This window comes from Panulirus ornatus, chromosome 5 (genome assembly GCF_036320965.1).
Source record: "Panulirus ornatus isolate Po-2019 chromosome 5, ASM3632096v1, whole genome shotgun sequence".
In the NCBI taxonomy this organism is placed as follows: domain Eukaryota; kingdom Metazoa; phylum Arthropoda; class Malacostraca; order Decapoda; family Palinuridae; genus Panulirus; species Panulirus ornatus.
The window spans coordinates 22,382,503-22,394,789 of NC_092228.1; the positions used below are offsets into that span (position 1 = coordinate 22,382,503).

Consider the following 12,287-nt stretch of genomic DNA (forward strand, 5'->3'; position numbering starts at 1 on the left):
ATGGAGACATCACACACCCCTGCCGCAAACCTACATTCACTGAGAACCAATCACTTTCCTCTCTTCCTACACGTACACATGCCTTACATCCTCGATAAAAACTTTTCCCTGCTTCTAACAACTTGCCTCCCACACCATATATTCTTAATACCTTCCACAGAGCATCTCTATCAGCTCTATCACATGCCTTCTCCAGATTCATAAATGCTACATACAAATCCATTTGTTTTTCTAAGTATTTCTCGCATATATTCTTCAATGCAAACACCTGATCCACACATCCTCTACCACTTCTGAAACCACACTGCTCTTCCCCAATCTGATGCTCTGTACATGCGTTCACCCTCTCAATCAATACCCTCCCATATAATTTACCAGGAATACTCCACAAACTTATACCTCTGTAATTTGAGCACTCACTCTTATCCCCTTTGCCTTTGTACAATGGCACTATGCAAGCATTCCGCCAATCCTCAGGCACCTCACCATGAATCATACATACATTAGATAACCTTACCAACCAGTCAACAATACAGTCACCCCCCTTTTTTAATAAATTCCTCTGCAATGCCATCCAAACCTGCTGCTTTGCCGGCTCTCATCTTCCGTAAAGCTTTTACTACCTCTTCTCTATTTACCAAATCATTTTCCCCAACCCTCTCACTTTGCAAACCACCTCGACCAAGACACCCCACATCTGCCACTCTATCATCAAACACATTCAACAAACCTTCAAAATACTCACTCCATCTCCTTCTCACATCACCACTACTTGTTATCACCTCCCCATTTGCCCCCTTCACTGAAGTTCCCATTTCCTCCGTTGTCTTACGCATTTTATTTACCTCCTTCCAGAACATCTTTTTATTCTCCCTGAAATTTAATGATACTCTCACACCCCAACTCTCATTTGCCCTCTTTTTCACCTCTTCCACCTTTTTCTTGACCTCCTGCCTCTTTCTTTTATACCTCTCCCACTCATCCGCATTTTTTCCCTGCAAAAATCGTTCAAATGCCTCTCTCTTCTCTTTCACTAATAATCTTACTTCTTCATCCCACCACTCACTGCCTTTTCTAATCAACCCACCTCCCACTCTTCTCATGCCAGAAGCATCTTTTGCGCAAGCCATCACTGCTTCCCTAAATACATCCCATTCCTCCCCCACTCCCCTTACCTCCTTTGTTCTCACCTTTTTCCATTCTGTACTCAGTCTCTCCTGGTACTTCCTCATACAAGTCTCCTTCCCAAGCTCACTTACTCTCACCACTCTCTTCACCCCAACATTCTCTCTTCTTTTCTGAAAACCCCCACAATTCTTCACCTTCGCTTCCACAAGATAATGATCAGGCATCCCTCCAGTTGCACCTCTCAGCACATTAACATCCAAAAGTCTTTCTTTCGTGCGTCTATCAATTAACACGTAATCCAGTAAAGCTCTCTGGCCATCTCTCCTACTTACATACGTATACTTATATATATCTCGCTTTTTAAACCAGGCATTCCCAATCATCAGTCCTTTTTCAGCACATAAATCTACAAGCTCTTCACCATTTCCATTTACAACACTGAACACTCCATATATACCAATTATTCCCTCAACTGCCACATTACTCACCTTTGCATTCAAATCACCCATCACTATAATCCGGTCTTTTGCATCAAAACCACTAACACACTCATTCAGCTGCTCCCAAAACACTTGCCTCTCATGATCTTTCTTCTCATGCCCAGGTGCATATGCACCAATAATCACCCATCTCTCTCCATCAACTTTCAGTTTTACCCATATCAATCTAGAATTTACTTTCTTACACTCTATCACATACTCCCACAACTCGTGATTCAGGAGTAGTGCTACTCCTTCCCTTGCTCTTGTCCTCTCTCTAACCCCTGACTTTACTCCCAAGACATTCCCAAACCACTCTTCCCCTTTACCCTTTAGCTTCGTTTCACTTAGAGCCAAAACATCCAGGTTCCTTTCCTCAAACATACTACCTATCTCTCCTTTTTTCTCATCTTGGTTACATCCACACACATTTAGACACCCCAATCTGAGCCTTCGAGGAGGATGAGCACTCCTCGCGTGACTCCTTCTTCTGTTTCCCCTTTTAGAAAGTTGAAATGCAAGGAGGTGAGGGTTTCTGGCCCCCCGCTCCGTCCCCTTTAGTCGCCTTCTACGACACGTGAGGAATGCGTGGGAAGTATTCTTAATCCCCTATCCCCAGGGAGAGGGATATATATATATATATATATATATATATATATATATATATATATATATATATATATATATATATATATATATATACATATATATATATATATATATATATATATATATATATATATATATATATATATATATATATATATATATATATATATATATGTATATATACATATATATATATAAATATATATATATATATATATATATATATATATATATATATATATATATATATATATATATATATATATATATATATATATATATATATATATATACATATATATATATATATATATACATATATATATATATATATATATATATATATATATATATATATATATATATATATATATATATATATATATATATATATATATATATATATATATATATATATATATATATATATATATATATATATATATATATATATATATATATATATATATATATATATGTAAATATATATATATATATATATATATATATATATATATATATATATATATATATATATATATATATATATATATATATTTATATATATATATATATATATATATATATATATATATATATATATATATATATATATATATATATATATATATATATATATATATATATATATATATATATATATATATATATATATATATATATATATATATATATATATATATATATATATATATATAAAGTTTATTGGGAGGTGAGTTTGAATGGAGAAAAACTGGAGGAAGTGAAGGGTTTTAGATATCTGGGAGTGGATCTGGCAGCGGATGGAACCATGGAAGCGGAAGTGGATCATAGGGTGGGGGAGGGGGCGAAAATTCTGGGGGCCTTGAAGAATGTGTGGAAGTCGAGAACATTATCTCGGAAAGCAAAAATGGGTATGTTTGAAGGAATAGTGGTTCCAACAATGTTGTATGGTTGCGAGGCGTGGGCTATGGATAGAGTTGTGCGCAGGAGGATGGATGTGCTGGAAATGAGATGTTTGAGGACAATGTGTGGTGTGAGGTGGTATGATCGAGTGAGTAACGTAAGGGTAAGAGAGATGTGTGGAAGTAAAAAGAGCGTGGTTGAGAGAGCAGAAGAGGGTGTTTTGAAGTGGTTTGGGCACATGGAGAGGATGAGTGAGGAAAGATTGACCAAGAGGATATATGTGTCGGAGGTGGAGGGAGCAAGGAGAAGAGGGAGACCAAATTGGAGGTGGAAAGATGGAGTGAAAAAGATTTTGTGTGATCGGGGCCTGGACATGCAGGAGGGTGAAAGGAGGGCAATGAATAGAGTGAATTGCAGCGATGTGGTATACCGGGGTTGACGTGCTGTCAGTGGATTGAATCAAGGCATGTGAAGCGTCTGGGGTAAACCATGGAAAGCTGTGTAGGTATGTATATTTGCGTGTGTGGACGTGTGTATGTGCATGTGTGTGGGGGTGGGTTGGGCCATTTCTTTCGTCTGTTTCCTTGCGCTACCTCGCAAACGCGGGAGACAGCGACAAAGTATAAAAAAAAAAAAATATATGTATATATATATATATATATATATATATATATATATATATATATATATATATATATATATATATATCATTTTTATTTATAATTTATTTGCTTTGTCGCTGTCTCCCGCGTTAGCGAGGTAGCGCAAGGAAACAGACGAAAGAATGGCCCAACCCACCCACATACACATGTATATACATACACGTCCACACACGCAAATATACATACCTATACATCTGAATGTACGCATATATATATATATATATACATACACACACAGACATATACATATATACACATGTACATAATTCATACTGTCTGCCTTTATTTGTTCCCATCGCCACCTCGCCACACATGGAGTAACAACCTCCTTCCCCAGCATATGCAAGAGGTAGCGCTAGGAAAAGACACCAAAGGCCCCATTCGTTCACACTCCGTCTCTAGCTGTAATGTAATAATACACCGAAACCACAGCTCCCTTTCCACATCCAGGCCCCACACAACTTTCCATGGTTTACCGCAGACGCTTCACATGCCCTGGTTCAATCCATTTATAGCACGTCGACCCCGGTATACCACATCGTTCCAATTCACTCTATTCCTTGCACGCCTTTCACCCTCCTGCATGTTCAGGCCCCGATCACTCAAAATCTTTTTCACTCCATCTTTCCACCTCCAATTTGGTCTCCCACTTCTCCTCGTTTCCTCCACCTCCGACACATATATCCTCTTGGTCAATCTTTCCTCACTCATTCTCTCCCTGTGACCAAACCATTTCAGAACACCCTCTTGTCCTCTCTCAACCACACTCTTTTTTTTTCCACACATCTCTCTTACCTTTACATTACTTACTCGATCAAACCACCTCACACCACATATTTTCCTCAAACATCTCATTTCCAGCACATCCACCCTCCTGCGCACAACTCTATCCATAGCCCGTGCCTCGCAACCATACAACATTGTTGGAACCACTATTCCTTCAAACATACTCATTTTTGCTTTCCGAGATAATGTTCTCGACTTCCACACATTCTTCAAGGCTCCCAGAATTTTCGCCCCCTCCCCTACCCTATGATTCAGTTCCGCTTCCATGGTTCCATCCGCTGCCAGATCCACTCCCAGATATCTAAAACACTTTACTTCCTCCAGTTTCTCTCCATTCAACTTACCTCCCAATTGAATTGACCCTTAACCTTACTGTACCTAATAACCTTGCTCTTATTCACATTTACTCTTAACTTTCTTCTTTCACACACTTTACCAAACTCAGTCACCAGCTTCTGCAGTTTCTTACATGAATCAGCCACCAGCGCTGTATCATCAGCGAACAACAACTGACTCACTTCCCAAGCTCTCTCATCCACAGCAGACTTCATACTTGCCCCTCTTTCCAAAACTCTTGCATTCACCTCCTTAACAACCCCATCCATAAACAAATTAAACAACCATGGAGACATCCCACACCCCTGCCGCAAACCTACATTCAATGAGAACCAATCACTTTCCTCTCTTCCTACACGTACACATGCCTTACATCCTCGATAAAAACTTTTCACTGCTTCTAACAACTTGCCTCCCACACCATATATTCTTAAAAGCTTCCACTGAGCATTTCTATCAACTCTATCATATGCCTTCTCCAGATCCATATATGCTACAATCAAATCCATTTGTTTTTCTAAGTATTTCTCACATACATTCTTCAAAGCAAACACCAGATCCACACATCCTCTACCACTTCTGAAACCACACTGCTCTTTCCCAATCTGATGCTCTGTACATGCCTTCACCCTCTCAATCAATACCCTCCCATGTAATTTACCAGGAATACTCAACAGACTTATAGCTTTGTAATTTGAGCACTCACTCTTATCCCCTTTGCCTTTTTACAATGGCACTATGCAAGTATTCCGCCAATCCTCAGGCACCTCACAATGAATCATACATACATTAAATAACCTTACCAACCAGTCAGTAATACAGTCACCCTCTTTTTTAATAAATTCCACTGCAATACCATCCAAACCTGCTGCCTTGCCGGCTTTCATCTTCCGTAAAGCTTTTACTACCTCTTCTCTATTTACCAAATCATTTTCCCTAACCCTCTCACTTTGCACACCACCTCGGCCAAAACATCTTATATCTGCCACTCTATCATCAAACACATTCAACAAACCTTCAAAATACTCACTCCATCTTCTCACATCACCACTACTTGTTATCACCTCACCATTAGCCCCCTTCATTGAAGTTCCCATTTGCTCCCTGGTCTTACGCACTTTATTTACCTCCTTCCAAAACATCTTTTTATTCTCCCTGAAATTTAATGATACTCTCTCACGCCAACTCTTACTTGCCCTCTTTTTCACCTCTTGCACCTTTCTCTTGACCTCCTGCCTCTTTCTTTTATACCTCTCCCGTTTATTTGCATTTTGTCCCTGCAAAAATAGTCCAAATGCCTCTCTCTTCTCTTTCACTAACAATCCTACTTCTTCATCTCACCACTCACTACCTTTTCTAATAAACCCACCTCCCACGCTTCTCACGCCACAAGCATCTTTTGCGCAAGCCATCACTGCTTCCCTAAATACATCCCATTCCTCCCCCACTCCCCTTACCTCCTTTGTTCTCACCTTTTTCCATTCTATACTCAGTGTCTCCTGGTACGTCCTCACACAAGTCTCCTTCCGAAGCTCACTTACTCTCACCACCCTCCTCACCCCAACATTCTCTCTTCTTTTCGGAAAACCCCCACAAATCTTCACCTTCGCCTCCACAAGATAATGATCAGACATCCCTCCAGTTGCACCTCTCAGCACATTAACATCCAAAAGTCTCTCTTTCGTGCGTCTATCAATTAACACGTACTACAATAACGCTCTCTGGCCATCTCTCCTACTTACATACGTATACTTATGTATATCTCGCTTTTTAAAGCAGGTATTCCTAATCACCAATCCTTTTTTAGCACATAAATCTACAAGCTCTTCACCTATTTCCATTTACAACACTGAACACTCCATGTATACCAATTATTCTCTCAACTGCCACATTACTCACCTTTGCATTCAAATCATCCATCACTATAACCCGGTCTTGTGCATCAGAACCACTAACACACTCATTCAGCTGCTCCCAAAACATTTGCCTCTCATGATCTTTCTTCTCATGCCCAGGTGCATATGCACCAATAATCACCCATCTCTCTCCATCAACTTTCAGTTTTACCCATATCAATCTAGAATTTAATTTCTTACACTCTATCACATACTCCCACAACTCCTGATTCAGAAGTAGTGCTACTCCTTCCCTTGCTCTTGTCCTCTCACTAACCCCTGACTTTACTCCCAAGACATTCCCAAACCACTCTTCCCCTTTACCCTTTAGCTTCGTTTCACTCAGAGCCAAAACATGCAGGTTCCTTTCCTCAAACACACTACCTATCTCTCCTTTTTTCTTGGTTACATCCACACACATTTAGACACTCCAATATGAGCTTTCGAGGAGGACGAGCACTCCTCGTGTGACTCCTTCTGTTTCCCCTTTTAGAAAGTTAAAATACAAGTAGGTGAGGGTTTCTGGCCTCCCGCTCCCGTCCCCTTTAGTCGCCTTCTACGACACGTGAGGGATGCTTGGGAAGTAATCTGTCTCCCCTATTCCCACGTATTCCCTGCTAGTCGTAGAAGGCGACTAAAAGGGGAGGGAGCGGGGAGCTGGAAATCCTCCCCTCTCGTTTTTTTTTTAATTTTCCAAAAGAAGGAACAGAGTGGGGCCAGGTGAGGATATTCCAAAAAAGGCCCAGTCCTCTGTTCTTAACGCTACCTCGCTAACTCGGGAAATGGCGAATAGTTTGAAATATATATATATATATATATATATATATATATATATATATATATATATATATATATATATATATATATATATATATATATATATATATATATATATATATATATGTATTTTAATTTATTTATTCATTTTGCTTTGTCGCTGTCTCCCGCGTTAGCGTGGTAGCGCAAGGAAAAAGACGAAAGAATGGCCTAACCCACCCACATAAACATGTATATACATAAACGTGCACACACGCATATATACATACCCATAAATCTCAATGCATACATATATATACACACACAGATATATACATATATACACATGTACATAATTTATACTTTCTGCCTTTATTCATTCCCATCGCCATCTCGTCACACATGGAATAACAACTCCCTCCCCCCTCATGTGTGCGAGGTAACGCTAGGAAAAGAGAAAGGCCCAATTCGTTCACACTCAGTCTTTAGCTGTCTTGTAATAATGCATCGAAACCACAGCTCCCTTTCCACCTCCAGGCCTCACAGAACTTTCCATGGTTTACCCCAGACGCTTCACATCTCCTGGTTCAATTCATTGATAGCACCTCGACCCCGGTATACAATATTGGTCCAATTCACTCTATTCCTTGTACGCCTTTCACCCTCCTGCATGTTAAGGCCCCGATCACTCAAAATCTTTTTCACTCCGTCTTTTCAACTCCAATGTGGTCTCCCACTTCTCCTCCTTCCCTTCACCTCTGACATATATGTCCTCTTGGTCAATCTCTCCTCACTCATTCTCTCCACATGACCAAACCATTTCAAAACACCCTCTTCTACTCTTTCAACCATACTCTTTTTATTGCCACACATCTCTCTTACCCTATTATTACTTACTCGATCAAACCACCTCACACCACATATTGCTCTCAAACATCTCATTTCCAACACATCCACCTTCCTGCGCACAACTATTTACATAGCCCACGCCTCGCAACCATTCAACAATGTTGGAACCACTATTCCTTCAAACATACCCATTTTTGCTTTCCGAGATAATGTTCTCGACTTCCAAACATTCTTTAAGGCTCCCAAAAGTTTCGCGCCCTCCCCCACCCTATAATTCACTTCCGCTTCCATGCTTCCATCCGCTGACAAATCCACTCCCAGATATCTAAAACACCTCATTTCCTCCAGTTTTTCTCCATTCAAACTTACCTCCCAATTGCCTTGACCCTCAACGCTACTGTACCTAATAACCTTACTCTTATTCACATTTACTTTCAACTTTCTTCTTTCACACACTTTACCAAACTCAGTCACCAGCTTCTGCAGTTTCTCACATGAATCAGCCACCAGCGCTGTATCATCAGCGGACAACAACTGACTCACTTCCCAAGCTCTCTCATCCACAACAGACTGCATATTTGCCCCTCTTTCCAAAACTCTTGCATTCACCTCCTTAACAACCCCATCCATAAACAATTTAAACAACCATGGAGACATCACACACCCCTACCTCAAACTTACATTCACTAAGAACAAATCACTTTCCTCTCTTCCTTCACGTACACATCCTTACATCCTCGATAAAAACCTTTTACTGCTTCCAACAACCTGCCTCCCACACCATATATTCTTGATACCTTCCACAGAGCATCTCTATCAACTCTATCATATGCCTTCTCCAGATCCTTAAATGCTACATAGAAATTCATTTGCTTTTCTAAGTATTTCTCACATACATTCTTCAAAGCAAACACCTGATCCACACATCCTCTACCACTTCTGAAACCACACAGCTCTTCCCCAATCTGATGCTCTGTACATGCCTTCACCCTCTCAATCAATACCCTCCCATATGATTTACCAGGAATACTCAACAAACTTATACCTCTGTAATTTGAGCACTCACTTTTATCCTCTTTGCCTTTGTACAATGGCACTATGCACGCATTCCGCCAATCCTCAGGCACCTCACCATGAATCATACATACATTAAATAACCTTACCAACCAGTCAATAATACAGTCACCCCCTTTTTTAATAAATTCCACTGGAATTCCAACCAAACTCGGTGCCTTGCCGACTTTCATCTTCCACAAAGCTTTTACTACCTCTTCTCTGTTTACCAAATCATTCTCCCTAACCCTCTCACTATGCACACCACCTCGACCAAAACACCCTATCATCAAACACATTCTATCATCAAACACTCTATTATCAAACACATTCAAGAAACCTTCAAAATACTCACTTCATCTCCTTTTCACATCACCTCTTCTTGTTATCACCTCCCCATTAATTCCCTTCACTGAAGTTCCCATTTGCTCTCTTGTCTTACGCACTTTAATTACCTCCTTCCAAAACATCTTTTTATTGTCCCTAAAATTTAATGATACTCTCTCAACTCAACTCTCATTTGCCCTCTTTTTTACCTCTTCCACCTTTCTCTTGACCTTTCTGCCTTTTTCTTTATAAATCTCCCAGTCATTTGGATTATTTCCCAGCAAAAATCTTCCAAATACCTCTCTCTTCTTCGCTAATAATCTTACTTCTTCATCCCACCACTCACTACCCATTTTAATCTGCCCACCTCCCATGCTTCTCGTGCCACAGGCATCTTTTGCGCAAGCCATCACTGCTTCCCTAAATACATCCCATTCCTTCCCCGCTCCCCTTACCTCCTGTGTTTTCACCTTTTTCCATTCTGTATTCAGTTTGTCCTGGTATTTCCTCACACAAGTCTCCCTCCAAGCCCACTTACGCTCACAACTTTCTTCACCCCAACATTCTCCCTTCTTTTTTGCATGACAGCTAGAGACTGAGCGTGAACGAATGAGGCTTTGTTGTCTTTTCCTAGCGCTACCTCGCACACATGAGGGGGGAGGGGGATGGTATTCCATGTGTAGCGAGGTGGCGATGAAAATGAATAAAGGCAGACTGTGTGAATTGTGTGCATGTGTATATATGTATGTGTCTGTGTGTGCATATATATGTGTACATTGAGATGTATGGGTATGTATATTTGCGTGTGGACGTGTTTGTACATACATGTGTTTGGGGGTGGGTTGGGCCATTTCTTTCGTGTTTCCTTGCGCTACCTCGCAAACGCGGAAGACAGTGTGTGAAAGAAGAAAGTTAAGAGTAAATGTGAATAAGAGCAAGGTTATTAGGTACAGTAGGGTTGAGGGTCAAGTCAATTGGGAGGTGAGTTTGAATGGAGAAAAACTGGAGGAAGTGAAGTGTTTTAGATATCTGGGAGTGGATCTGGCAGCGGATGGAACCATGGAAGCGGAAGTGGATCATAGGGTGGGGGAGGGGGCGAAAATTCTGGGAGCCTTGAAGAATGTGTGGAAGTCGAGAACATTATCGCGGAAAGCAAAAATGGGTATGTTTGAAGGAATAGTGGTTCCAACAATGTTGTATGGTTGCGAGGCGTGGCCTATGGATAGAGTGGTGCGCAGGAGGATGGATGTGCTGGAAATGAGATGTTTGAGGACAATGTGTGGTGTGAGGTGGTTTGATCGAGTAAGTAACGTAAGGGTAAGAGAGATGTGTCGAAATTAAAAGAGCGTGGTTGAGAGAGCAGAGGAGGGTGTTTTGAAATGGTTTGGGCACATGGAGAGAATGAGTGAGGAAAGATTGACCAAGAGGATATATGTGTCGGAGGTGGAGGGAACGAGGAGAAGAGGGAGACCAAATTGGAGGTGGAAAGATGGAGTGAAAAAGATTTTGTGTGATCGGGGCCTGAACATGCAGGAGGGTGAAAGGAGGGCAAGGAATAGAGTGAATTGGAGCGATGTGGTATACCGGGGTTGATGTGCTGTCAGTGGATTGAATCAGGGCATGTGAAGCGTCTGGGGTAAACCATGGAAAGCTGTGTAGGTATGTATATTTGCGTGTGTGGACGTATGTATATACATGTGTATGGGGGTGGGTTGGGCCACTTCTTTCGTCTGTTTCCTTGCGCTACCTCGCAAACGCGGGAGACAGCGACAAAGCAAAAAAAAAAAAAAAATATATATATATATATATCCCTTTGAACCCTTGGGGAAAATTAAACACGGTAAGTTCCCAAGTACACTTTCATGTAATAATCAGATCATCAGGGGAGGCACAAAAGTTGAATATAACAGTCAGTTGATAAAGAACGAAGAGATATAGCTAGGACGCCATTTGGTAAACATGGAAATGTCCAAGACAGACAGCGAGCGTATCGTAAAGTTATTATGTAGACAAGAAGGTGAATTGTTTACAAATTTCATCAGCAAAAAAGTTACCCAATTTGTATAGACCATCACTAATATTAAGATTGTGATGGAATAGTAGATGATTCAATGATATTTCTCGGGGTAATAGACTTACAGTTGATAACTGTAGATGTCATTACTACAGTCAATACAATGTTCATAGTTTTTAACGTGATTAATCAGGGCATTTGATTCTTGTCCCGTTCCCATACTATATTTGTGTTGCTTTAGTCTAACAGAACAAGCCTTACCAGTCTGCCCAACATAAAACTTATCACAATTTCTTCATGGTACTTTACAAATGCACCTAGGAGAATTTTCTGGTGAGTTCCTGATTCAGGTATTCTTTATAGTATCATTGTTGCTGAATGCAACATTTACATTAAAGGATTGAAGCAACGAGAGAAATAAAGTAAAATTATATAGAAGAGTAAAAACCCTCAGTTATATAACAGTTTCAGTATATAATTTCCACAA

General features: G+C 40.2%; 1 protein-coding gene across 1 annotated transcript in view; it reads left to right on the forward strand.

Moving 5' to 3' along the window:
* The window catches only part of LOC139748781 (uncharacterized), a 45,782-nt gene that overhangs the window by 33,374 nt on the left and 121 nt on the right, over positions 1-12,287 (forward strand). The gene's annotated exons all lie outside the window — the stretch shown is intronic.